We start from the raw sequence: 27062 nt of genomic DNA, 5'->3' as shown, positions 1-27062 counted from the left end.
GGAGAGCTTTTTCAAAACAAAAATAGGGAGAGGAAGAAGAAAAGAGGCCAAATTAGAGAGATGAAAGGTGCCCCAAAAATCAGGAGCTTCCTCTGAGCCAGGTTTCCATAACTGAATCACTGATGGGATATTTATTTTGATAAGTAGCTGCAGAAAACTATTCATGTAGGCAATGAAAGAATCAGCTTAATAGAATATATAGAAGGTGTTGTCAATGGAAACAAATGGAGAAAAATTGTTGAGATTAAAAAAAAAAAAAAAAATCAAAGGTCTGGCAATGCTGGCCAGGAAGCCTTCAGCAATTATCAAGAGTTCTGTTCTGCAGAGGTTTCAGGTGTCTCCTAAATTCCACACTCCTGGCTTCAGGCCATGACTTGCCAGAGCAGTCCCAGAGCTGGCCACTGCCCAGAGATGCCCTGGGGCAGCTCCAGTGCCCAAGTGGGACAAATGGCCCAGGGTGTGTGGGAGCCCTTTGGAGCAGGAGCTGTTGGGCAGGAAGGGCCCATCTGGGGAGGGTCAGGGAATCCCCCCCTGCAGCCCTGCTGCCCAGGCTGAGGAGGGTCCTCTCCAGCCCACAGCCCATCGTGTGCCCTTGGGGGCTGCGCTGCCGGGGCTGTTCCCGGGCACTGACTGGGGAATCTCCCGGGGTGCCCCGCGCGAGGCGGGGGCGGGGCGGAGGGCGGGCAGGGGGCGTGGCCGCGCGCTGATTGGCTGCGGCGGGGGTGTCTCCACCCGCAGCGCGCGAAGGGCGCCATCTTTGGCGCGTGGGGGATTCGGGGGCGGCGGCCCCGGGAAAAGCTGCGCTTGGGTGTGTGAGCTGGGGGGGTCTGCGGGGGGAGCGGGGTCTGGGGATCCCCTCGGGGGCTGCGGGGAGCGCGGCTGGGGGTGGAAAGGCTGGAGGGCTCGGGAGGGCTTAGCAGAGGAGTTCAGGGGTTCCCGAGGAGATTTTGAGGGGTCCCTGCAGGGGTTCGGTGTCCTGAAGGACTCGGGGGGGGAGGTTGAAGGTCCCTGAAGGGGTTTGGGAGTCCCTGAGGTAGTTTTGGTTTCTGAGGAGACTGGGGGGTCACAGGGCTTGGGGGATCTCTGAGGGGGTTTGGGGGTCCTGGATGGGTTTTGCGGGGATGTTTGCAGCAGTTTTTGTGGTCTCTAGGGGGTTCCAGATGGCTTTGAGTCTCCCTTAGAGGGACTGGGGGGATCCCTGAATGGGCTTGGGGGGTCCCAGGTGTGTTTTGCGGGTCACTGAGAGGGTTTAGGGGGTCCGAGGAGTGGTGAGGTCTCTTATGGGAGTTGGGGAGTCTTTGAGGAGGTTTCGATGGGTCCTGGGGTGGATTTCTGAAGGGATTTCGGGGGGTTTGAGAGGATGTTGTGAAGTCCCCTAAAGCCCAGCAGTGGATTTAGGGGGTCCCCCAGCCCCCAGGGGAGGGGTCCTAGGGGTGCTCCCCAAAATCTGTGGGAGATATACTACATTCTGGTAAGGGGATCCCAGTGCCCCCAATATATCCCAATAACCTCCCAGTGACCCTCAGTATGGCCCAGTAACCCTCCAGTGCCCACCCAATGTATCCCAGTGAGCACCCAGTTACCCCCAGTACGGCCCAGTAACCTCCCAGTGTCCCCCCATGTGTCCTGGTATCCCCCAGTAAGTCCCCAGTTCTCTGCCAGTGACCCCCAGTGTGCCCCAGTTCCCCCTCAGTCCCTCCCACTGCCCTCTGTGTCTCTCAGTAACCCCCCAGTCCTCCCAGTGCTCCCTGGTTCCCCCCAGTGTGTCCCAGTATCCCCCAGTAAACACCCAGTGCCCCCCAAAGCCCCCAGACTGTCCCCAATGTGTCCCCAGATGCCCTTGGCCTTTCTGTGAGCGGGGGGAGGGGCATTTTTGTGGTCAGAGGGTCCAGGGGGGAATCCTGGGGTGAGATGGAGGGTTGGGGACATCAGGGATGGGGTTTGGGGACAGTGGGATGGGGTAAGAGGACAGTGGAATTAGGGGGAATTATGGCCATGGAGAGGCCCTGGGGACATTGGAGACAACAGGGGGGTCTCAGGGTGTTAAGGGCGGACTTAGGGACACCGAGAGGGTCTTGGGAATACCAGGGGGGTATCAGGAGTCACCTGCTCATGGTGCAGCCCCTCCTCTTTCCCCCTAGACATCATTAACCCCCCCCCAATGTCTCCCAACTCCCATTTTCCTTTTAATCCCCTCCCCCTACAGATTCCTTTGCCTTCCCAAGATGCTTTTTAACTCCCCTAAATGCACCCAAAGCACCCCAAACCCCCCCAAATTCTTATCCAACCTCCCCCCCAAATCTCCCCCAGCCCCCCCCTCAAATCCCTTCCAACCTCCCCCACAAAGAGGGATCACCCAGCACCCTGGGACAGGAACACAGTGGGCTGTACTGGGGGCACTGGGCTGTACTGAGAGGGCACTGGGGGGGCTCAGGTGTCCCAGGACAACGTGGCCCACTCCAGGAGAGATGTGGGGAGCAGTGAGGAGGTACTGGTCTGTCCTGGTTTGTCCTGGTTTGTGCCCCCAATCCCCAAAGCCCCTCCCCAGCTCCCCCAGGACCCTCCTGCACCCCAAAGCCCCCCAGGCCCCTGACTTGGTCCTGCTGCCCCTTGAGCATCTGCAGCTCCTGCAGAACCAGGCATTTCATCAGCAAATGTGCAGGTGACCCCAAGCTGGGGGTGTGTTGATGTGCTGGAAGGCAGGAGGGCTCTGCAGAGGGACCTGTGTGAGGAAGAGTGTGTCAGCAGGAGCAGGGAAGTGATTGTTGGGCTGGAGTGAGCGCTGGTGAGGCCACCCCTGGAGTGCTGTGTCCAGCTCTGGGCCCCTGAGTTGAGGAAGGCCCTGGAGGGGCTGGAGCAGGTGCAGAGAAGAGCAGCGAGGCTGGGGAAGGGAGTGGAGCACAAGTGGTGTGAGGAGAGGCTGAGGGAGCTGGGGGTGTTGAGGCTGGAGAAGAGGAGGCTCAGGGGAGACCTCCTGACTGTCTGCAAGTCCCTGCCAGGAGGTTGGAGCCAGGTGGGGGTGGGGCTGTTGTGCCAGGAAGCAGCAGTAGGACAAGAGGGCTGGGTCTTGAGCTGTGCCAGGGGAGGTTTCAGTTGGATATTAGGAAGCAAGTTTTTGCCGAGAGAGTAATCAGGCCTTGGAATGGGCCTGATTGGAATGGGGTGGGCAGGGAAGGGGTGGAGTCAGCGTCCCTGGAGGTGTTGAAGGTGAGAGTGGATGTGGCATCAGTGCCATGGTCTGGGAAGCACAGCGGGGTTGGATCCAGGGTTGGGCTTGATGATCTCGGAGGTCTTTTCCAACCCATCTGATTCTGTGGTTCTGTGATTGCCATTCCTATGGCAGCACATGCTTGAGGCTCTATCCCCAGGGGGATAGAGATGTCTGTCCATATCTGTCTCCAAGGTTAGTCTGTAAATGTGTGGTGTTAGAAAAGCAGGCTGAGTTCTGGGCTGGTTGTAGAAGGAGAAAGAAGCCCAGAGGCCAGTGCAAGCAGGCAGCCCTCAGCTTGCACATGATGTCCCCTCCCTGCAGGTTCCTGTCCTTGAGCCCAGGCCCTGAGGTGAGGCTGAGAATAAGTGCAAGGCAGAGGTGCTGCTGAGGAAGGAGAGCCCTGTGGTGGGAAGAGAGGCAAAGCTGTCAGTGCCCATCCCCGAGCAGGTGCTGTGTCCATCCCCTGTGTGCCAGGTGAGCTGGGGCTTTGCTGCAGAGCTGCGGGCGCTGATTTGAGCGTCTCCAAGTGCTGAGATGGTGGGCACCCAGGAACACAAACTGTGCCTGGCCACGGAGCCTGCAAGGAGGAGCAGAGACAGCGGTGGCAGTGTGGGGGCCCAGGTTGTCCCTGTTCCTTCCCCTGCAGGCCCTGTCTGTCCCTGCTGGGCCCCTGTCCATCCCCATCAGGTCCCTGCCCGTCCCCCCCGGGCTGAGCTCCCCCCAGGAAGTGCCGTGGAGCTGAAGCTGCTGCCATCCCCCCCCTGCAGCCGCTACCCCAGCCAAGGGAGCAGCAAAGGCAGGGCCAGGAGCAGAGGCAGCAGCAGGGGAGCCCTGGGGGGGCCGGGAAGCTCTTGTGTGGGTCAGGAAAGAGGCGCTGGGCACGAGACTGGGGCTGTGCTGAGCAGGCCCAGCCCTCACATCCCCCCAGCCAACGCCGGCTGCCTGGGGGGCTTGGGAGGGACCCCCAGCCCGTGTGCCCCACACTGAGCTGGCAGAGAGAGAGCCAGGGGACAGGGCCACGGGCAGGGCCCCGGGTGAGGGACAGGCAGGGCCATTGCAGGGCCACGGTGAGGGCACAGCCTGTGGCAGCAGAGCTGCCCAGGGCCGGGGGCAGCCAGGGGTGTTGGTACCAGGCAGTGGTGGGGCTGAGCAGAGCAGGAGGCCTCTTGCAGACCCCTGGAGCAGCCTCCCACTTGCCAGCCCCGCCCTGGTGGGGTGACACTGTCCCCTCCCTACAGGACACTCCCACAGAACTCTTTGGGGGGGCCTTTTGTGTCTTTTGCTGGTTCCTGATTCCTTCTGGGGACCTGAGGGAGCCTCTGCAATCCCATCCATGGGGCACAATCTCCTGTGCAGAGTTTGACTCACTGCAGACTTTGCAGGGAAATCTGTGCTGGCAGCTGCATCCTGAGCCCAAGGTCAGTTTGTATCCTAGAGTGCTGATCCATCCTGGGGACCCAAGGGATCCTCTGCCACTCCATCCATGCAGCAGGAGTCACCCTCCTGCCCTTGACTCCCTGCAGAGGAACAAGTGCTATCTCTCTGTTTGGGAGAAGCCAGATGCTGCCCCTGGGCCATCAGAAGTGGTGCTGAAGCCTCTTTCAGCCCAGCCCCTGGTGCAGTTTTCTCATCCCCTCACCGAGTGCCCGCTCCCCCAGCCGGCACTGACCAACCAGGGTGTTTGGCACACGTGGTTTGGTGGTTTGGAGAAACAGCCCCGGACTGGCAGGGGGCCAGAGAACCTCGAGGAACAGCCCTGGTGAGGTGCCTGCACTGACAGAGGCCAGGGGATCGCTGCTCCATGGAACTGACTGGAGCTCTGGGTGAACGTGAGCTGAAGTGTCTGTGACCTGTGGATGAGTCCAGGATGGAGCAGAGACCCCCCTGCAGCCCGGGAGGAGCCCTCACCAGAGTAGGGGATGCCCAAAGGAGGTTGAGAGCCCGTCAGAAGCCCCTGCAGAGCCAAGGAAGCAAAGCCCTTGTTTCCCAGGGTGTCGCCTCACCCCAGTTTGGTTTTGGAAGATTTTTTTGGTCTAATCTTCATATTTTTGAGGTTTTCTTAGCTGAATCTCAACTTTTTGCAGTTTGGGGGGGCAGGGGTCTTCCTGCTGTTTCTGAATCTCATTGTTTTTTGCCTGAATCTTGTTGGTTTGGGTTTTTCTGGGCTGAATCTTGGTGTTTTGGAGGTTTTTATGGTCACAGGATGCCCGGTGAGTTCTAGAGATGGACTTGGGCAGGAGGAACCCCCAAGCCAACGCGCTCAGCCCTTGTTTTCCCCCCATCAGGATTTGTCCTTCCCAAAGCTTGGGCGGATGGAGGAGGAGGCTGCGAGGAAGAGGAAGATGCCTTGGGCCCCCCAGGCAGGTGAGGAGGGAGTCAGTGTCCCTTTGGGCGGGTGTTGTGCTGGCTCTGTCAGCCGAGCATGGCCCCGGCTGCAGGACAACCCCGCTGGCGCCGCCGTCCTGCCGGGGCCGGAGTTGGGGGGATGTCCTTGGCCTTCCCTGTGGGCCGGAGGCAAATCCCCTGCCTGTCCTTCTTGCTTCCTGCCCCAGGCCCCGAGCTGAGGACGGAGAGCCCGGAGGACAAATCCCCCCGTGAGACCCTGGTGGGAGAGGCCGTTTTGAAGGGCTCCCCGGCGCAGGAAGGCAGCGGGGAGGAAAAGGGCCGGAGATCCCCCCACAGGAGGGGCTCCAAAGCCATTCCAGGGTGCTCTGAGGAGGAAAGAGCCAGCCTGTGCCGGGAAGGGGGCCGGAGCTTGAGGGGGAGCTCTGACCTGGTGGTCCCTGAGCAACCTCCCATCAGGGAGAAGCCCTTCAGGTGCTTGGAATGTGGGAAGAGCTTCAGGACAAGCACTGACCTCCTCACCCACCAGCACATCCACACTGGGGAACGGCCTTACCCGTGTGGGGAATGTGGGAAGAGCTTCAGGAACAGCTCCAGCCTGATCCGACACAAGCGCATCCACACTGGGGAACGGCCCTACACATGTAGAGAATGTGGGAAGAGCTTCAGCCGGAGGTACTACCTCTTCACCCACCAGCACATCCACACTGGGGAACGGCCCTACACGTGTGGGGAGTGTGGGAAGAGCTTCATTGACAGCTCCGGCCTGCACGTGCACCGTCGCATTCACACTGGGGAACAGCCCTACAAGTGTGTGGAGTGTGGGAAAAGTTTCAGGATCATCTCCAACCTCCGTACCCACCAGCTCAGCCACACTGGGGAACGACCCTACATATGTGGGGAATGTGGGAAGAGCTTCAGGAGCAGCTCCTGCCTGATCCAACACCAGCACATCCACACTGGAAAACGGCCCTACACGTGTGGGGAATGTGGGAAGGGGTTTCAGACCAGCTCAGATCTCCTGAAGCACAAGCCAACACACACAGGGGAGTGGGCCTTGCACTGCACCTACTGCGGGAAGGGCTTCAACCGGAACTCCACCCTTGTCACCCACCGGCGCATCCACACTGGAGAGAGGCCCTACAAGTGTGGGGAGTGTGGGAAGAGGTTTCAGACCAGCTCAAGTCTCCTCAGGCATGAGCAGACACACACGGATGAGAGGCCCTTCCGCTGCACCGACTGCGGGAAGGGCTTCAAACTGAACTCCCACCTTGTCAGGCACCGGCGCATCCACACCGGGGAGAGGCCCTACAAGTGTGGGGAGTGTGGGAAGAGCTTCACCCAGAGCTCTGCCTTGACCAGACACCAACGGACACACTTTTAAGGGAAGCCCTACCAGTGCCCCGACTGCAGAAGAGCTAGCTTCGGCGCTTCAGCCGCTGCTTCCACCTTGAATGAACCCCCTGGTGTTGAGGCAACCCCTGGAGTCCAGTGACTGTCAGTCCATCCCTTCTGATCAGAAAGGGCCAGTCCGCTTTCACAGAGGCACGTTCTTCCAACAGAACCCTTCTTGGGGATGTGTGGAGATTCCTTCCTTGGCTGGGGACCCCCCAAGGTCACTCCTGGAGTCTGAGAGCAGAGATCTCCCCTCGAGCGTTGGTCTGGGGGAGTTCCATCCATTTCTAATTGAGAATCGTTGCTTTTGTGCCAGCTTGAGTAGAATTGCTTCAACAATTGCTTTAGTGTAGAGCACTGTCCTATCTTATCCTGTACTCCTGGTAGTTTTAGTGTTTCTGTTGTGCAGTAAATAACTGTGATGAAGGTCTTTTGTCTGATCATTTGGAACCCTAAATAAATTCCTTTTTATCAATAGATCTGATTTGCCATCATTAAAACCCTGGGGACAAAAGTGGTTTAGTCACACCTCTGTAATTCCTCTAAACTGAAACTGTTTGCATAATCCAAGGCTGTGATTAGATCCAGCAGCCCCCAGCACCGCACAGGAAGTTGGGAGCTCAGGGGGGCCAACCCCCTTTCCCAATCCCCTGGTGTCCAAAGACCCCCATGGGACCATCGGACCTGCCTGACCACCCACCCTTTTCCGCCCTTTTCCCTGTTCCTCCCACTTTCCCATTGTCCCCTCAATCTCCAGTTTTCCTCCAAAACAGTTTTGGGGTCCCAACCAATACTTTTTGCCCCCTCTCCTGTGGGCACTGATGGAAAAAATGAGGCTGCACACACAGAGTTCCATTGCGGGACTTGTCCTCCCATCTTTCCGGCGTCCCCCTTTCATTGGGGTTCCTTTGGAAACAGTGCCTGGGCTTTGTCTTTTAGTCCACTGGAATTTCCAACATGGCCCCAAAGCAGTGCCCTGATCCCACACATTCCCCTCCCCTCTTGTGCTGGCTGTGTTCAGCCACCAGAGAAACACAGGCTGCCATGCAGAGCGTTCCAAGTGGTTTCCACTTTGGCAAACAGCACTCTCTGGATGGAAAACACCAGTCAAGGCCAAAACACTCCTTTTGGATCCTGATTAACTGAATGCAGCTGCTGCTGCCTTAACCTGTTCCCACAGAAATTCTCAGGGTTCCTTTGCTTCCAGGAGGCCCCACATGTCACCATGGCCCCTGGATTCCATGAGCTTCCATAGTCTCCAAAGATTCCTTTAGTTCCATGAGGCCCAAAATGCCCTTTGGATTCCAGATTTCCCATTATCCCAGGGTCCCTTGTGCTTCAGAAGGAGCTGCAGTGGGACAGTGGCCCCTTGGTTCTGTGAGCTCTGCAGTGTTCCAGGAATCCTTGGGTTCCAGGAGAGCCTGCAGTTTCACAAGGAGCACTTGAATGCAGGAGGTTCTGCAGGGTCACAATGGCCCCTGGATTCTGGGAGGTTCAGAAATATCTCTGGGCTCCCTTGGTTCCAGGAGGACACACATGTCAGCAGGAACCTTTGATGGCAGGAGATTCAACAGTGTCCAAGAATTCCTTTTATTTCATGAGGCTCTGGGTTGTCCCAATGGCCTCCTGATTCCATCAGCCCCCTCAATGTCACAATGGTCCCTTGGTTCCAAGAGTTTCCGCAGCGTCCCAGGGTTCCTTTTACTCCATGGGGAGCTGCAGTGTCACAATGGGCCCTGAATTCCAGGAGTTTTCCCAGGGTGACAGTGCTGCCTTGATTCCATGAGATTGCCCAGTGTCCCAGAGCTCCTTTGGCTCCAGAAGGCCCTGCAGTTTCACAATGGTCCTTGGTTCCAGGAGGTTACTTAATGCTTTATTTGCCTCAGTCTTTAACACCCAAAGCAGTTGTCCTCAGGATCTCCAGCTCCCAGGGCTGGAAGTTGGTGATGGGGAGCTGAGTGAAGCCCCCACAATGCAGGAGGAAATGGTCAGTGACCTGCTCTGCCAGTGAGATCCCCCCAAGTGCCTGGGCCCACATGGGATGCAGCCAAGAGTCCTGAGGGAGCTGGAGAAAGAGCTGGCCAAGCCACTCTCACTCATTCCCCAGCAGTGCTGCACAACTGCACAAGTCCCAGCTGACTGGCAACAAGCACATGGGATGCCCATGCACAGGAAGGGCCAAAAGGAGGATCTGGGGAACTCCTGGCCTGTCCCATTGACCTCAGGACCAGGGAAGTCCATGCAGCAGATCCTCCTCAGTGCCATCCCATGGCAGGGGCAGGACAACCAGGGGATCAGGCCCAGCCAGTGTGGGGTTAGGAAAGGCAGGTCCTGCCTGACCAACCTCATCTCCTTCTCTGACAAAGGACCTTCTCAGCAGCTGAGGGAAAGGCTGGGGATGTGTCTCTGTGGAATTCCAGAAAGCCTTTGGCACCATCTCCCCCAGCATCTCCTGCACAAACTGGCTGCTCATGGCTTGCCCGGGGAACTGTTTGCTGGGTGACAAAGTGTCTGATGGCCCAGGGAGTGGTGGGGAATGGAAGGAAATCCAGGTGGGGTCAATCACTAGTGGGGTTCCCAAGGGCTCAGGGTTGGGGCTGCTCCTGTTTAACATCGTTGTGGGTGACCTGGGCCAGGGGATCGAGTGCCCCCTCAGGAAAGTCATGGACAACACCACGTTGGGTGTGAGTGTGGATGTGCTGGAGGGCAGGAAGGCTCTGCAGAGGGATCTGGACAGGCTGGATCAATAAGGCCAAGTGTCAGGGCCTGCCCTTGGCTCCCAACAACCCCCTGGAATGCTCCAGGCTGGGAGCAGAGGGGCTGGAGAGCTGCTCAGCAGGAAGGCACTTGGGGGTGCTGCTTGACAGGGGCTGGATATGAGGCAGAGTGTGCCCAGGGGGGCAAGAAGGCCAAGGGCATCGTGGCCTTTGTGGAGAAGAGTGTGGCCAGCAGGAGCAGAGAACTGATTGCCCCTCTGTGCTGGGCACTGAGGAGGCCCCACCTGGAGTGCTGTGTCCAGTTCTGGGCCCTCAGTGCCAAAAGGCCCTTGAGGGGCTGGAGCATGTCCAGAGAAGGGAACGGAGCTGGGGAAGGCTCTGGAAAACATGTCTGCTGAGGGACGGCTGAGGGAACTGGGCTTGTTGGGTCTGGAGAAGGGGAGGCTCAGGGGGGACCTCATTGCTCTCTGCAATGACCTGAAAGGAGGTTTTTAGTGGAGTTGGGGTTGATCTCTTCTGCCAAGGCTATAATGAAAGACTGTGAGGGAATGGCCTTTAATTGTGTTGAGCAAGGTTCATACTAAATATTAAAGAACCCTTTTTCCACTGAGAGAGTGTTCAGGCATTGGAACAAGTAGCCCAGGGAGGTGGTGCAGTCTCTGGAAGTGCTCAGGTGTGTGGTGGGTTGACTTTGGCTGGACACCAGGTGCCCTCCCAGCCACTCTATCACTCCCCTTCCCAGCAGGACAGGGGAGAGGGTAAGGTGGGAAAAAAAACAACTGGTGGGTTGAGATAAGGCAGTTTATTTAAAGCCAAAGACAGCAGGGTTTGTTCTCTGCTTCCCATGAGCAGCCCTGGTCGGCCACTCCCGAGGAGCAGGGCTTGGGTCCGCGGGACGGTTCCTCAGCAGGCAGCCATCAGACAATGAATGCCCCCCTCCTGCTCCCTGCCTCAGCTTTTAGAGCTGAGCTGACCTCCCATGGTCTGCAATGTCCCTTGGGTCAGTTGGGCTCAGCTGGCCTACTTGGGTCCCCTGCCAGGCTCTTGCCCTCAGCTAAGGAAGGAATGTCCCAGTGTTGGTGCTGTGCTCAGCAGTGGCCAAAACACTGGGGTGTTCTCAACCCCCTTCCAGCTGCCAATGCCAAGCCCAGCCCTGGGAGGGCTGCTGTGGGGAACTGAACTGCAGCTCAACCAGACCCAACACACCTGGGCTGCACTTTTGGCCCCTGTCACAGATGGTGCCACATTGGTTTGTCTTCACTCCCAGGAGACCTCTACCAATTCCAGGGCCTTTTCAAAGGGACATTCCAAAGAAGTATTGCTCCTCCCCTGGAGCTTCACTACCACTGCTCTGCCTGTTAAATGGTAGATTGAGTTTCCCTCACCTCTCATATCTTCACACGTGTCCTGACACAAGGACCATCTCTACACTCATCTTCTCACACAGACTGTCCAGACAAAAGCCCTTCCCAGTTTTCTCCTCTCCTCCCTCTTTCTCCATTCACATCCCTCTCGCCTGTGCATGTGATAAGGGAGGGAAAAGCTTGTTTGTCTTCAGGAGTCTGATTATCTCCTTAGCAAGCTCCTGAATTATGTTTCTATCAATCTTTTTGTATCAACCTGTGAAAAACCTCTCTGCTAACACTGTCTCTGATAGAAATGTGACATCATTAGGGGGAGCTTGTACTGAGCATGTGGTTACAGGTGTTTTGATGTTTAGGGAGGTTGTTCATGCTTTACATTTCTTTTCTCATAAATAGGACAACTTTTTCTGGGCCTGTGTGCAAGCAGATCTCTAAGAGGAGCAGGTGGGAGATGGTGCCATGGGGCTGGAACATCCAGCTGCAGAGCTGAGAGGTAAAGTCTAATGCAAGAAGGGTGATGTCAGTCCAAGATGGGCCATGTCAGAACTGGTGAGGCTGGGGGCTGAGGAGAAAGGTTGATAATGCAGGGTCAGTGTGGATCTCCTGAGGAGACACTCAGCATCAAGATCACTTGGAGAACACCTCTATCACCTCTTCTTTGAACTAAAAAATATCCATCATTGAATTAAAACAAAAAAAGTACAAACTTCAAAGACTTGTTTTGAAATTGCCTTGAAGACAATTAAAGGAAGACAAAGAGATCCTGAGGGATTTCTGCATTTTAATGAGCCCCATGGTGTGTTTACAGCCCAGCCCATGATCCTGAGGTGCTGAGAGAAGATTGAAGCAGCTGCTGAAGAAGTCAGAAGCCAAAGTCCAAGTGCCTTGAAGCATTGCTGGGCCCCACTGAGGGCCGGCACTGCCAAAGCCTCCCCAGGGACTCCTTGGAGCAGCTCCTTGGAGGCCAGGAGTGCAGGCAGACAAAGGCTCTGGGCAGGCCCCTGCAATGCTGAGCAAAGCCTGCCTTGGTTTTGTGGAGCACAAAGGCCAAGGCCTGAGCCCCAGGCCCTGGCCCAGCAGATCCTGTCCCTCCCGGCTGGCTCAGGGCTGTTTGGGGGGCACTGGGATGGGAGGGGGAGGAACAACAAAGGCCAAAACTGGGCAACCCCTGCCAGGCTCCTGAGGGAGGGGCGAGGCAGAAACCAAGTGCAGAACCTGCCAGGCAAGTTGGTTGTGGTGGCCTGAGTGGCAGAGGCAGCTGCCAGAGGCAAGGGGACAAAGGCCTGGGTGCCTTTGGGCCTTGCAGCCCTGCCAGAGCCCTTGGCCATCTCTCCTGCAGGCTGTCCTGCCCTGGCCCTGCTGCTGCTCTGGCCTTGCAGGCTGCACACACCCCTCCTGCTTTCCCACCCCCTCCCAGCAGCATTTCTAGACCCTCCCTGATGTCTCTGCACCAGCTCTGGCTGTTCCCTGGAACACAAAGCCATGGGCTGATCACCCTCTTAGTGATGTCTGGCACCATAAGGTTCCCCTTTGAGTAACATTCCTTTTTCCCCACCTTCAATCTGAACCTTCCAAGCTGCACTTTGCAGGTTTCTTTCTCTTTCCAGCACCAAGAAAAGCTCCATCCTGTCAGATCTGCTCTAGACCCTCTCCTGTTCTTCCTCATTCCTCCAGAATGGGGAACCTCACAGACAGACAGACCAGTCCAGATGTGGTGACCCCAGGGCTGAGTCCAGGGGGTGACAACTCCCTTGTCTGGGTGCCCACACTCCCCCCAAGGCAGCCCCATGTGAGTTGGCCTTAAATCAAGGGGCCATTCTGATTCTTTGTAACATCACGGAATCAAGTGGCACCGTGACACTGCAGGGCCTCATGGAACCAAAGGAATGCAGGGACACTGTGGAATCTCATGGAACCAAGGGCCCATTGTGACAAGGGCCCATTCCATGACTCTTTGGAACAAAAGGAACTCTGAGACATCTCAGAACCCCGTGGAACCAAGGGCCCACTGTGCCTCCCCAGAACTCCATGGAATCAAGCAGAGCCGCTGCCTCCCCCCCGCCGCCGCACGGACCGGAGTCGCCGGCTCTGCCCTGCTTGGACACCTCTGGAGTCAGTGTGTTCTTGGGCAGCACAACTGATCTCAGAACAGAGAGTTTCCCACATTTTGCTTTGCCCCCTCTCTCCCCTGGTTTTGTTTTTTTTTACTTTGTTCATTCAGGAGGAAAAGGAGAAAGAGAGGCACGTGTTGATCCCTGTTTGTATCTCTTTACAAAAGGGAGTTGGGGCAGATGGGTAGAGAGGAGGCAATTTCTCTCTCTGCTGTTGCTTTGAATAGTTCTGTTGGTATTGCTGTTTTTGCTGCTGTATTTCTTGTCAGTAAACTCTTATTGTTTTCACCTCTACCTCCTTATATTTTGTCTCCTTGTACTGGTGGGGAATAAAAGAGGAGTGAATTCATTTTATTGGAGTTCCCACCCCAATATGTGTCTTTAAACCAGGACAGGTTGCTCAAGGGCTCCCTGAAATTTGCCATCATCCACAAAGGACTTGAAAATGCATTTTGTCCCATTGTACAGAGAGGTAATAAAGATATTCTCCAATGATGTTCAAGGGCTGGTCACTGAGGGATTTCACCAGGAAGTTGCTGCCAAGAGGACTTTGTACCATGGATTTTATTTGACACTTCATTCAGCCAACTTCCCACCATCTTCCACTTCTTCAGTCCAGCTCTCACCAGTCTGGCCATAAGGAGACCACAGCAGACCATGCTAGGGGCCTTGATAAAGTCTGGGCACACAACATCCCCTTCTTTTCCCTCCCACAGGGGTTCTGCAATCCCTGCCTTGTCCTTCCAACACCTGGGAATGGCTGCAGGAGGACTTGCCCTATCCCCTTCCCTGCTGAGCCTGAGCAGCCTGGAACTCTGCCAACCCTCCTTGCTGCCCTGTTTGCAGACTGGTTCCATGTCTGCCTTTGCCAAGGCCCCAGGAAGCTCTGTGATGGCTCCAGCCTTTCCAAGTGTTTGGAAGAGTTCTCCCAGTGACACTGCCCAGCCTTCTCAATATCCCTGACACCAAAACCTTTTCCATAGCCCACACTTCCAGAGGAGTGCCCAGGACACAACACAGGTTGTCCTGGTGGTTCTGGAGAATGAGAAGGGATTTCTTCCTTGAGACCAACCCCTCCAATTGGATTTGAGTGCAGCTGAAAGGTTTCCTCAGCATTTTGCCCGGTGCCTCCCTGCCTTGAAGGTTTCTGGCCATCAGGCTGGAGCTGAGGGGGTTGGGCAGGTGCCTGAGGAGGGGGTAGAACAAGGGCTGTGTCCAACTGTGCCAGGAGGGCTGTGCTGGGCAAGGATGAGGAGGCTGCAGAAAACAGTGGCACTGGGGAGGGGAGAGGAGCAGCTGGAGAGACCTTGTGCCTGCCCACGCTGGGCAGGAGCTGCCCCAGGATGGCAGCTCTGAAGCACTCCCAGGATGTCCCTGGGAACAGGAGGGGAAGATTGGATCTGAAAATGGAACCTGGAAAGCAGAGAGCAGGAGTGTCATGGTGTCACTGCAGGAGAGTTCCAGCCCTGGAGCAAGGTCACAGAAGAAGTGAGCCAGTACATGCAGTAGCCTCAGAAGATGCCACAGCATCCTGGAGATGCTGTAAGAGAGCCCAGCTCTGCTTCACAAGTTCCCAGGGCCTGTCCCTGCCTGTGCTCTAAGGGCTTCCAGCCCCCAGGACTGTGCTCAGAGAGCACTCAGGCCTTACAGTGAGAAAGGGGCTCAGGAGGACAGTGTGGAAGTGGCAAGAGAGCAGCTCTGCAAAGACCAAGCCCTGCTGCTCCCTGGCAGTGCTGATGGGCTGAGATTATTGTCCCCTTCCCATTTGCAAATACCCCCTGTCCTGCAGTGTGCTGTCCTTTAGGAACATCTAAGAAGAAGGGTCTTGGACAAAGAAGGCACTGCAGGGTCCTTTATTTTGTTAAAATCCTCAGTGAGCACAATTCACCATTTGTACATGTCTGGGACAAATTCAGTGGGTAGACACTAAATTAGAAGGTAGATGCATAATATTTAATTGCACAGAAAATTATTGCAAGAACAACCTGATGACCTCCACGAAAAACCTGAGCAGGAAGGCTGGTCCATTAAGGAGTCCCATTCTGAATGCTACACACCAGAAACCTGGCACATAATTGCACCGGAAAAGCATCCAGTCAGTGTTTTCCTTATGGCATCCTTGACCTCCTGGTTCCTGAGGCTGTAGATGAGGGGGTTCAGTGCTGGTGGCACCACTGAGTACAGAACAGACACAATCAGATCCAGGGATGGGAAGGAGATGGAGGGGGGCTTGAGGTTGGAAAATATGCCAGTGCTGATAAACAGGGAGAGCACGGCCAGGTGAGGGAGGCAGGTGGAAAAGGCTTTGTGCCGTCCCTGCTGAGAGGGGATCCTCAGCACAGCCCTGAAGATCTGCACATAGGAGAACACAATGAAAATGAAAAAACCATACCCTAAAAAAGCACTAACCACAATGAGCCCAATTTCCCTGCGGTAGCCTGAGTGTGAGCAGGAGAGCTTGAGGATGTGTGGGAGTTCACAGAAGAACTGGCCCAGGGCATTGCCCTGGCACAGGGGCAGGGAAAATGTATTGGCTGTGTGAAGCAGAGCAGTGAGAAACCCAGTGGCCCAGGCAGCTGCTGCCATGTGGGCACAAGCTCTGCTGCCCAGGAGGGTCCCGTAGTGCAGGGGTTTGCAGATGGCAACGTAGCGGTCGTAGCACATGATGGTAAGGAGGGAAAACTCTGTTCCAAGAAAGAAGACAAGCAGAAAGACCTGTGTAACACATCCTGTGTAAGAGATGGTTGTGGTGTTGCGGAGGGAGTTGTGCATGGCTTTGGGGACAGTGGTGCAGATGCAGCCCAGGTCTGTGAGGGAGAGGTTGAGCAGGAAGAAGCCCATGGGGGTGTGCAGGTGGTGGTCGCAGGCTACGGCGCTGAGGATGAGGCCGTTGGCCAGGAGGGCAGCCAGGGAGATGGCCAGGAAGAGCCAGAAGTGCAGGAGCTGCAGCTCCCGCCTGTCTGCGAATGCCAGGAGGAGGAACTGGGTGAGGGAGCTGCTGTTGGACATTTGCCGTTCCTTGGGACAGGGTCTGTTCTGAAAAGGAAAGCACAGGGAACAATTAAGACAGCCCCCTCTCAGCAAAGCAGTGCAGTTTTCAGGGAAATCCCCTCCAAGTCAAGGCATTTCTTTTCTCTGGTTTGTGCTCTCTGAGGGTGCTGTGAGGAGCAGGAGCTCTGCCCATGTGCTGCCGAGGACTCAGCTTTGCTCTGCTGCAGTGTAGACATGGAACTGCTTTGGAACAGCTCTCATGATCACAGGGGATGTCACAGGGAACCCAGCTTTGATGGAAAAGTTCAATTCCTGTACTGTTGTCTTGGAGAAATTTTGGCTGCAGGAGAGAGGCACAGTGTATCCTTAAAATAATTTTGACTGGATTTTTTGGTTACAGTTATAACACCTGGGGGGTGTTTTTTTAGGGGCAAATTTTTCTGATGACAAATCTGAAGAGTGTTGAGACAGGACAGGCAGAAGGGCTGAGCTCTCCCTTGCTTATTGCAGAGCCAGGAGAGCTGCAGTGCCTTTCAGCCTGTTTCCCATCTGCTCTGCACTTTCCCTTGGGCTGCCTTGAAGATGACTTCACACACAGATTCCTCTTTAAAAACCCCACCAAGATCTGTGCTGAGAGCAGGGCAGTGCTGCTTGAAAGGGCAGCTCTGTGAAGTGTCCCCTGTGCCAGCCCAGAGGTGCAGCTGTGCTGGACAGAGCAGGACAGGAGCCCTCCTGCAGGGAAGCCAAGGGCTGGGACAGGAGAGTGCCCACCCCCAAGGGAAGGCTCAGCACTGCCCCAGATCCTGTGCTCATTTCTGAGACTGCCTGAAATATTCATCTCTGACAGTAAAAGAGTTTGAATTTCAGTGCAGCCTCCTGAACTGAGAGAACAATGTCTCTGCTACAATGCCTAAGCAGGAAACACACCTCAGGACTAATTCCTTTCCTGTAGCCCCTGTCTTTTGTGAGCTTTGCAAAAACTTCTCCATTCACTATCATGTAGTGGTCTGTGAGCAGGTCTGACCCTGCAACAGTGAGACATGGAAAAGATCCTACCTTAGCTGCCAGGTTTGCTCCTTGCCCACAGCCCTTCTCCCCCAGCCCTGGAGCAGCTCCCCGGGCCGGCTGAGAGCTGCCCCTGGCAGGCAGCAGAGTCCCTGCCCAACACAGCACCCTGGGCTGCAGGACCCTGCTCTGCCCCACAGCCCTGGGCACCCCTGGCTGCACCCCTGGCTTCACAGCTCTTCCAAAGTGCCCCAAAACAGCCCCTGCTCACCCATCCCATCAGCTGGGGCTGGGCCAGCTTTAGGAGATGCCTCCAGGAGCTGCCCCTGCACTGCCCTGCAGCCACAGACTCACCATGTGCAGCCCTGCCAAGATTCCTCCTGCAGGGAGCTCTCAGCCATCCTGCCAGTGCTGAGCCCCTTGAAGCTCTGTCTGTGCCCTGCTGGTGTCCCTGAGCTGCCCTGGCAGTGCCCTCAGCCCTGCTGGGCTGTGCAGAGGAGCTGCTCCTGGGCAGAGTTGTCTCTTTGAAGCTCTTCTTGCTTGCCAGGAGCTCCCTGTGTGCCAGGAGCCCGGCCCAGCTCAGCAGCACAGCAACAGCCCCAGGCATTTCATGACCCTCAGGGGGGATTGATGTTGTTTACATGAGACTCAGTCCCTGAGAGGAACTGAGTTTGAAATACTGAAGTTTCTTGTACTGTTAATGGGTCCCACTGAAGGACATGACTGTGAAAGTGTCCCCAGATTCCAGTTGGAACAGAAAACTGCAGACAGTGATGACAAGGATGGACAAGCAAGGGAAAGGTGGCTCTAATGCAGAATAAACTTTGACATGTTTCTTTAATCCAACGGGCCAAGCCCTGACCCTCAGCCCCTGGGAAGGCAGATCCTGTCCCTGCCTCATTCCTCAGGGCTCTTCCTGGGGCACTGGGATGTGGGATGTGCAATGCCAAGGGCAGGACCATGGGGTGGCACCTGCCAGGCTGCTGAGCGGGGACAAGGAGGCCATGAGGCCCCAGGGCTGCAAGGGGCACTCCCCTCCTGGCATCAGGGGCACAGATAGCAGCCATGGCCAAAGGCCTGCAGAAGGTGGCTCTGTCAGGGCCTTTCAGCTTCTCCCCATCCCTGTCTCCTCTCCAGCCCAGGCTGTCCTACGGTGTCCATGCCCTGCCCCTTTCCCTGCAGGCTGTCGTCATCCCCCCGGCTGCCCCACCTGGCTGGCACCTTCCTGCACTGACATCTCTGTGTCCTCCCTGGCTCTTCCTGCACACACAAAGCCTGGGGCTCATCCAGACTCCTCCTGGGTGACGTGTTGCAGCCCAGTGTTTTCCATGGAGTGAAATTCCTTTTTCCTCATGTCCACTCAGGTCCTCCCCAGCTGCACTTGGCATTAATTCTTTCTCATGCTCTTTTCTCCTATGACAAAAGGATCCATCAGCTCTAAACCCTCCCTTCAAGCCCTCTCAGGGCTGTCCTGTACTGTCCTCAGTCTCCACACCAGTGAGGCCACAGCTCCTTAGCCCCTCTCTAGTGCTCATGTGCTTGAGACCTTTAAAGCCAATCTTGGGAGATCTCTGGGCACTCACAGATGTTTTTGCAGATGAAAATGTCGTGCTCATAGTCTAAGGAAATTACAGTTATCATGACAACCACCATACATTCCCATTGCTACAGTGAGTTATCTTGGAAATAGAATACATTCTCATTGCCATGGCCAGTTACCATGGCAACCATCACACATTCCCATTGCTACAGTCAGTTACCATGGCAACCAGCATACATTCCTTTTGCTACAATCGTTGACCATGGATACAATCACACATTCCCATTCTCACTATCAGTTACCATGGCAACAATCATACATTCCCATTGCTAAGCTGAGTTACCATGGCAACCATCATACATTTCCCATCACTATGGTCGGTTACCATGGCAACCACCATACATTCCCATTCTTAGTGTGAGTTACCATGACAATCATCATACATTTCCATTGCCATGGGCAGTTACCATGGCAACCATCATACAGTCTCATTGCTATGGTCGGTTACCATGGCTACCATCACACATTCTCATTGCTACAGTCAGTTACTGTGCCAACTATCATACATTCCTGTTGCGACAGTTGGTTACCATGGCAACCATTATACATTCCCATTTCTACAGTCAGTTACAATGGCAATCATCACACATTTCCATTAATACGGTTGGTTACCATGGCAACTATCACACATTCCCATTGCTACAGTCAGTTACCATGGCAAACAGCAAAAATTCTCATTGCCACGGTCAGTTACCATGGCAACCAGCATACATTCCCATTGCCATGGTCAGTTACCATGGCAACCATCATACAATCTCATTGCTATGGTCGTTTACCATGGAAACCAGCATACATTTCTGTTGCTACAGTCAGTTACCATGGCAACCATCAGACAGTCGCGTTGCTACAGTCGGTTACCATGGCAAGCATCACACATTTGCATTGCCATGGTCAGTTACCATGGCAACCATCATACATTCCCATTGCTATAGTCAGTTACCATCGCAAACAGCATGCATTCCCACTGGTAAAGTTGGTTACCATGGCAACTATCATACATTCTCATTGACATGGTGAGTTACCATGGGAACCATCATACGTTTCCATTGCTATGCTCAGTTACCATGGCATACATCATACATTCCCATCACTATGGTTTGTTACCGTGGCAACCATCATACATTCCCGTTGCTACAGTGAGTTACCATGGCAACCAGCATACATTCCTGTTGCTACAGTCAGTTACCATGGCAAACATCGTTCTGCCCACTGGTAAAGTTGGTTACTATGGCAAGCATCATACATTCTTGTTGCTATGGTTGGTTACCATGGCAAACATCGTACATTCCTGTTTCTTCGGTCAGTTACTATGGCAACCATCGTATATTCCCACTGCTACAGTCAGTTACCATGGCAACCATCAGACATTCCCATTGCTATGGATGGTTGCCATGGCAACCATCACACATTTCCATTGCTATGGTTAGTTACCATGGCAACCATCATACTTTTCACTGGTAAAGTCAGTTACCATGGCAACCATCATACATTCTTATTACTATGGTCGGATGCCATAGCAACAATCATACATTCCCGTTGCTACAGTCAGTTACCATGGAAACCATCATACATTCCTGTTTCTACAGTCAGTTAGCATGGCAGTCATCACACATTTCCATTACTACAGTCGGTTACCATAGCAACTATCATACATTCCAATTGCTACAGTCAGTTACCATGGCAACCAGCACACAATCTCATTGCCATGGTCAGTTACCATGGTAACCAGCATAAGTTGTCATGTCTACGTTCAATTACCACGGCAAACATCACACATTCCCATTGCTACTGTCGCTTACCATGGCAACCATCATACTTCCCACTGCTACAGTCAGTTACCATGGCAACCAGCATACATTCCCAATGCCATGGTCAGTTACCATGGCAACCATCAAACAATCCCATCACGACAGTTTGTAACCATGGCAAACATCACACAGTCGTGTTGCTACAGTCGGTTACCATGGCAACCAGCATACATTCCCGTTGCTATGGTCAGTTCTGGCAGCCATCGTACATTCCTGTTGCTACAGTCAGTTACCATGGGAACCATTAAACAATCCCATCACTATAGTTGGTTTCCATGGCAACCATCACACAGTTGCGTTGTGTTGGTTACCATGGCAACCATCACACATTTCCATTGTGACGGTCAGTTACTATGGTAACCATCATACATCCCCATTGCTACGGTCAGTTACCATGGCAACCAGCATACATTCCCATTGCTATGGACAGTTACCATGGCAACCACCATGCATTCCATTGCTATGGTCAGTTACTATGGCAACCTCTTGGTTCCTCTTGGACAGAAGCAGATGCAGATGAGCCTCCCTGTTGTCCACCAACCTGGCAGCTGTGCTCTAAAGGCCTGTGTCCCAAGGGGTGTCTTGACAAACACCCTGCACAAACCTCTGGGACTCTTTGCATCTTGTTGTGGTGCCTTTCCAGTGAATCACAGGGTTATCAAAGCCAACTTGAATGGGCTCTTTGTCTCACTCCACAAGGTCAACCAAACCAGTCTCTTCTCTCACCCTCACCCACAAAACGTCACCCCATTCCTTCATCTCCTAGAGCAGCTCCACAGGTCCAAGAAGCTCCTTCCTGCTGAGGACACCTCTCTCCTGCTCTTTCTCTCCTGTGTCTCCTTGGCCTTCTCTCCCAACCCATCACAGCCCTGCAACCTGGGAACTGTCTCAGCAGGCCTGGGCTGTTATTGCCTGCAAGTGGAATGAAGAGAGACTTGGGGCTGCAGCTCCTCCTGCCTGTGCCCCACACGCAGGGCATTGGGGCCTGTCTGGCTGCAGCCCCTCAGTGGGGGCACCGGGGTAAGAACAGACTTGCAGTGGGGAAAGCTGCTCTGAAAGCCCCGAGAGCTGGGCTGTGCAGAGGCTTTGCTGACAATGGCCTTGGGGGTGGACGTGCTGGGACTCAGGCCCAGGGGGAAAATCCCAGGCCTGATCCCTGAGGAGATCAGCACATGCTGCTGAAATGCTGGGGGAGAGAAGAGCCAGCAGAGGGAGGAAACAAGTGTGGACAGCCTGGGCTGATGTGCTTTGGACTCGTGCCTGGCCCGGCCTTGGCTGGGCAGAGAAGGGACAGCCTTTGTGTCCCTGCAGGGCTGGGATTCACTCCCTGCCCCAAAGGCCCCCAATGTGTCTGAGAAGCCCTGGGTGGTGCCTGTCCCACAACTGCTGGGAATGGGGATGGGCTTCCTGCACAGGCCCTGTGCTGTCCATGGCAGCTGCTGCACTTGTGCTGCAGAGCCCTGGCACCTCCCTTGGCACTACAGGCCCCTCTTTGGCTGTTCAATCCAGGCTCAGCTGCCCTCAATTAGGTTCAGCAGTGAAGGGATATCCATGAGACAATGGCCATTGTACTCCAAGGACATGTAGAAAATACCTCTGATAAAGAACAGGAGAGAGACCTCTCTCCCTGTGCCACCTGACTCCATTTGGTCACCTGAGCACCTCTAGGGGCTGCCCTGGACAGAAGGAACAGTGACAGGTTCCCCTGTCCTACATGTGGGCCCCTTCTGCCACTGAAGTTGGCCAAAGCAATGTCCCAGCAGCCTCCAAGAAGATCCCACAGCTGCTGCCCTGTCCCTAGGAACTGCTGCATTGGAGCCTGCAGTTCCCAGCAGGAATCTCGGTCACCTCTGGCCCCTCAGAAGGAACCAGGGCTTTGTGTCCCAGCAGGTCACTCCTGGCTTTGGTCTTCCTTCATTGCCATGGGAGCTGGGACAAGGAGTCACCTGCAGGTGCCTGTTTTGTGCCCACTGAAGTGGGGCAGGAGGAATCCCAGCCCATGGGGGTTGTGGAGGGAGCTGAGTTTCCTTCTGGCCCCAGGTCTGCAGAGCCACAAGGAGACACCTCTGTTGACTCAGCTGAGTCCCTTCCCTCAGTGCAGGTGAAAGAGATCCCTCCTGGGCACTGTCTGGGTTTCCTGTCTAACGATGGGACATGAAAAGGGGACTCTTGAACTTAACTCTGTGTCTGTTTGGAAAAATGACCCTGCTGAAAGAAGTGTCTGTGCCCAGCTGAGAGAAGGAACATCATTATTTCCTTCATTTGTGGAGCTGCTCTAGGGGATGAACAAATTGGGTGAACTTTTGTGGGTGAGGGTGAGAGGAGAGAGTGATTTGGGTGACATTGTGGAGTGAGACAAAGAGCCCATTCCAGTTGGCTTTTATAACCCCGGAATTCACTGTAAAGGCACCTCGACAGGATTCAAAGAGTCCCAGAGGTTTGTGCAGGGTCTTGTTCAAGACAGCCCTTGGCACACAGGCCTTTAGAGCACAGCGGGCAGGTTGGTGGACAACAGGGAGGCTCATTTGCATCTGCTTCTCTCCAAGAGGAACCAAGAGGTTGCCATAGTAACTGACCGTAGCAATGGGAATGTATGCTGGTTGCCATGGTAACTGTCCATAGCAATGGGAATGTGTGATGGTTGCCATGGTAAACGACTGTAGCAACAGGAATGCACGATGTTTGCCATGGTAACCGACTGTAGTAATTACAATGTATGATGGTTGCCATAGTAACCAACTTGACCAGTGGGAAGTATGATGGTTGCCATGGTAACCAACCATAGCAAAGGGAATGTATGATAGTTGCCATGGTAACCGACTGCAGTAATGGAAATGTTTGATTGTTGCCATGGTAACTGACCATAGAAACAGGAATGTATGATGGTTTCCATGATAACTAACTGTAGCAACGGGAATGTATGATTGTTGCTATGGTATCAGACCATAGTTATAAGAATGATGGTTGCCATGGTAAACGACTTTGCCACTGTAAATTATGATGGTTGCCATGGAAACCGACTGTAGTAATGGGAATGTATGATGGCTGCCATGGTAACAGACCATAGCAATGGTAATGTCTGATGTTTTCCATGGTAACTGACTGTAGTAATGGGAATATATGATGGTTGCCCTTGCAGCCCTGGGGCCTCGTGTCCTCCTTGTCCCTGCTCAGCAGCCTGGCAGGTGCCACCCCATGGTCCTGCCCTTGGCATTGCACATCCCACATCCCAGTGCCCCAGGAAGAGCCCTGAGGAATGAGGCAGGGACAGGATCTGCCTTCCCAGGGGCTGGGGGTCAGGGCTTGGTCCTCTGGATTAAAGAAACAAGTCAAGGTTTATTCAGCATTGGAGACACCTTTCCCTTGCTTGTCCATCCTTGTCATCACTGTCTGCAGTTTTCTGCTCTAACTGGAACCTGGGGACACTTTCTCAGTTGTGTCCCTCAGTGAGACTCATTAGCACTAAAAGAAACTTCAATGTTTCAATCTCATTTTGACTTCTTGAGAAGCTGTTTGAACTTCCTCTCAGGGACTGAGTCTCATGTAAACAACATCAAACCCCCTGAGGGTCATTAAATGCCTGGGGCTGTTGCTGTGCTGCTGAGCTGGGCCGGGCTCCTGGCACACAGGGAGCTCCTGGCAAGCAAGAAGAGCTTCAAAGAGACAACTCTGCCCAGGAGCAGCTCCTCTGCACAGCCCAGCAGGGCTGAGGGCACTGCCAGGGCAGCTCAGGGACACCAGCAGGGCACACACAGAGCTTCAAGGGGCTCAGCACTGGCAGGAGGGCTGAGAGCTCCCTGCAGGAGGAATCTTGGCAGGGCTGCACATGGTGAGTCTGTGGCTGCAGGGCAGTGCAGGGGCAGCTCCTGGAGGCATCTCCTAAAGCTGGCCCAGCCCCAGCTGATGGGATGGGTGAGCAGGGGCTGTTTTGGGGCAGTTTGGAAGAGCTGTGAAGCCGGGGGTGCAGCCAGGGGTGCTCAGGGCTGAGGGGCAGAGCAGGGTCCTGCAGCCCAGGGTGCTGTGTTGGGCAGGGACTCTGCTGCCTGCCAGGGGCAGCTCTCAGCTGGCCTGGGGAGCTGCTCCCAGGGCTGGGCCAGAAGGGCTGTGGGCAAGGAGCAAACCTGGCAGGGGAGGGAGGACCTTTTCCATGTCTCGCTCTTGCAGGGTCAGACCTGCTCACAGCTCCAGACCACTACACCACATTCAATGGAGAATTTTTTGCAAAACTCACAAAAGACAGGGACTACAGGAAAGGAATTAGTCCTGAGGTGTGTTTCCCCTGCTTAGGCATTGTAGCAGAGACATTGTTCTCTCAGTTCAGGAGGCTGCACTGAAATTCCAACTCTTTTACTCTCAGACGAATATTTCAGGCAGGATCAGAAATGAGCACAGGATTCTGGGCAGTGCTGAGCCTTCCCTTGGGGGTGGGCACTCTCCTGTCCCAGCCCTTGGCTTCTTTTCAGGAGGGCTCCTGTCTTGCTCTGTCCAGCACAGCTGCACCTCTGGGCTGGCACAGGGGACACTTCCCAGAGCTGCCCTTTCAAGCAGCACTGCCCTGCTCTCAGCACAGATCTTGGTGGGGTTTTTAAAGAGGAATCTGTGTGTGTAGTCATCTTCAAGGCAGCCCAATGGAAAGTGCAGGGCAGATGGGAAACAGGCTGAAAGGCACTGCAGCTCTCCTGGCTCTGCAATAAGCAAGGGAGAGCTCAGCCCTTCTGCACGTCCTGTCTAAACACTCTTCAGATTTGTCATGAGAAAAATTTTCCCCTAAAAAAACACACCCCAGGTGTTATGATTGTAACCAAAAACTTAGTCAAAATTATTTTAAGGGTACACTGTGCCTCTCTCCTGCAGCCCAAATTGCTCCAAGACAACGATACAGGAATTGAACTTTTCCATCAAAGCTGGGTTCCATGTGACATCCCCCGTGATCATGAGAGCTATCCCAAACCAATTCCATGTCTGCACTGCAGCAGAGCAAAGCTGAGTCCTTGGCAGCACATGGGCAGAGCTCCTGCTCCTCACAGCACCCTCAGAGAGCACAAACCAGAGAAAAGAAATGCCTTGACTTGGAGGGGATTTCCCTGAAAACTGCACTGGCTTTGCCAAGAGGGGGCTGTCTTAATTGTTCCCTGTCCTTTCCTTTTCTGAACAGACCCTGTCCTAAGGAACAGCAAATGTCCAACAGCAGCTCCATCTCCCAGTTCCTCCTCCTGGCATGCGCAGACAGGAGGGAGCTGCAGCTCCTGCACTTCTGGCTCTTCCTGGCCATCTCCCTGGCTGCCCTCCTGGCCAACGGCCTCATCCTCAGCGCTGTAGCCTGTGACCACCACCTGCACACCCCCATGGGCTTCTTCCTGCTCAACCTCTCCCTCACAGACCTGGGCTGCATCTGCACCACTGTCCCCAAAGCCATGCACAATTCCCTCCATAACACCACAACCATCTCCTACACAGGATGTGCTGCACAGCTCTTTTTCTTTGCCTTTTTCATTTCAACAGAGTATTTCCTCCTCACCATCATGTGCTACGACCGCTACGTTGCCATCTGCAAACCCCTGCACTACGGGACCCTCCTGGGCAGCAGAGCTTGTGCCCACATGGCAGCAGCTGCCTGGGCCACTGCGTTTCTCATTGCTCTGCTGCACACAGTCAATACATTTTCCCTGCCCCTGTGCCAGGGCAATGCCCTGGGCCAGTTCTTCTGTGAAATACCTGCCATCCTCAAGCTCTCCTGCTCACACTCAGGCTACCACAGGGAAATTGGGCTCATTGGGGTTATTGCCAGTTTATCATTTGGTGGTTTTGTTTTCATTGTGTTCTCCTATGTGCAGATCTTCAGGGCTGTGCTGAGGATCCCCTCTCAGCAGGGACGGCACAAAGCCCTTTCCACGTGCCTCCCTCACCTGGCCGTGGTCTCTCTGTTTGTCAGCACTGTCATGTTCGCCTACCTGAAGCCCCCCTCGTCCTCATCCCCATCCCTGGATCTGGCACTATCAGTTCTGTACTCGGTGGTTCCTCCAGCACTGAACCCCCTCATCTACAGCCTGAGGAACCAGGAGCTCAAGGACGCCCTGAGAAAAATGATGACTGGATGCTTTTCGGGTGCAATAAAGTGCCTGGTTTCCGGTACGTAGCATTCAGAATGGGACTCCTTAATGGCCCAGCCTTCCTGCTCAGGTTTTTTGTGAAGGTCATCAAGTTCTTCTTGCAATAATTTCCTGTGCAATTAAATATTCTTAGGCACTCCATTTCTAATTTTATGTCCACTTTTTGATTTTGACACAGAGACTGTATAAATGATCAGTTGTGCTCTCTGAGTATCTAAACAAAATAAAGGACCCTGCACTACCTTCTTTGTCCAAGACCCTTCTTCTTAGCTGTTCCTAAAGGACAGCACACTGCAGGACAGGGAGTATTTGCAAATGGGAAGGGGACAATAATCCCAGCCCAGCAGCACTGCCAGGGAGCAGCAGGGCTTGGTCTTTGCAGAGCTGCTCTCTTGCCACTTCCACAC

General features: G+C 54.5%; 1 protein-coding gene and 1 pseudogene across 1 annotated transcript in view; one reads left to right on the top strand and one right to left on the bottom strand.

Moving 5' to 3' along the window:
* The window catches only part of LOC135405272 (zinc finger protein 501-like), an 895895-nt gene that overhangs the window by 296680 nt on the left and 572153 nt on the right, over window positions 1-27062 (bottom strand). The gene's annotated exons all lie outside the window — the stretch shown is intronic.
* LOC135404570 (zinc finger protein 11-like) overlaps window positions 5602-27062 on the top strand; it is a 108234-nt pseudogene continuing 86773 nt past the window's right edge.

The sequence above is a fragment of the Pseudopipra pipra genome, chromosome W, assembly GCF_036250125.1.
Source record: "Pseudopipra pipra isolate bDixPip1 chromosome W, bDixPip1.hap1, whole genome shotgun sequence".
In the NCBI taxonomy this organism is placed as follows: domain Eukaryota; kingdom Metazoa; phylum Chordata; class Aves; order Passeriformes; family Pipridae; genus Pseudopipra; species Pseudopipra pipra.
This window is presented reverse-complemented; position numbering and strand designations above follow the sequence as displayed.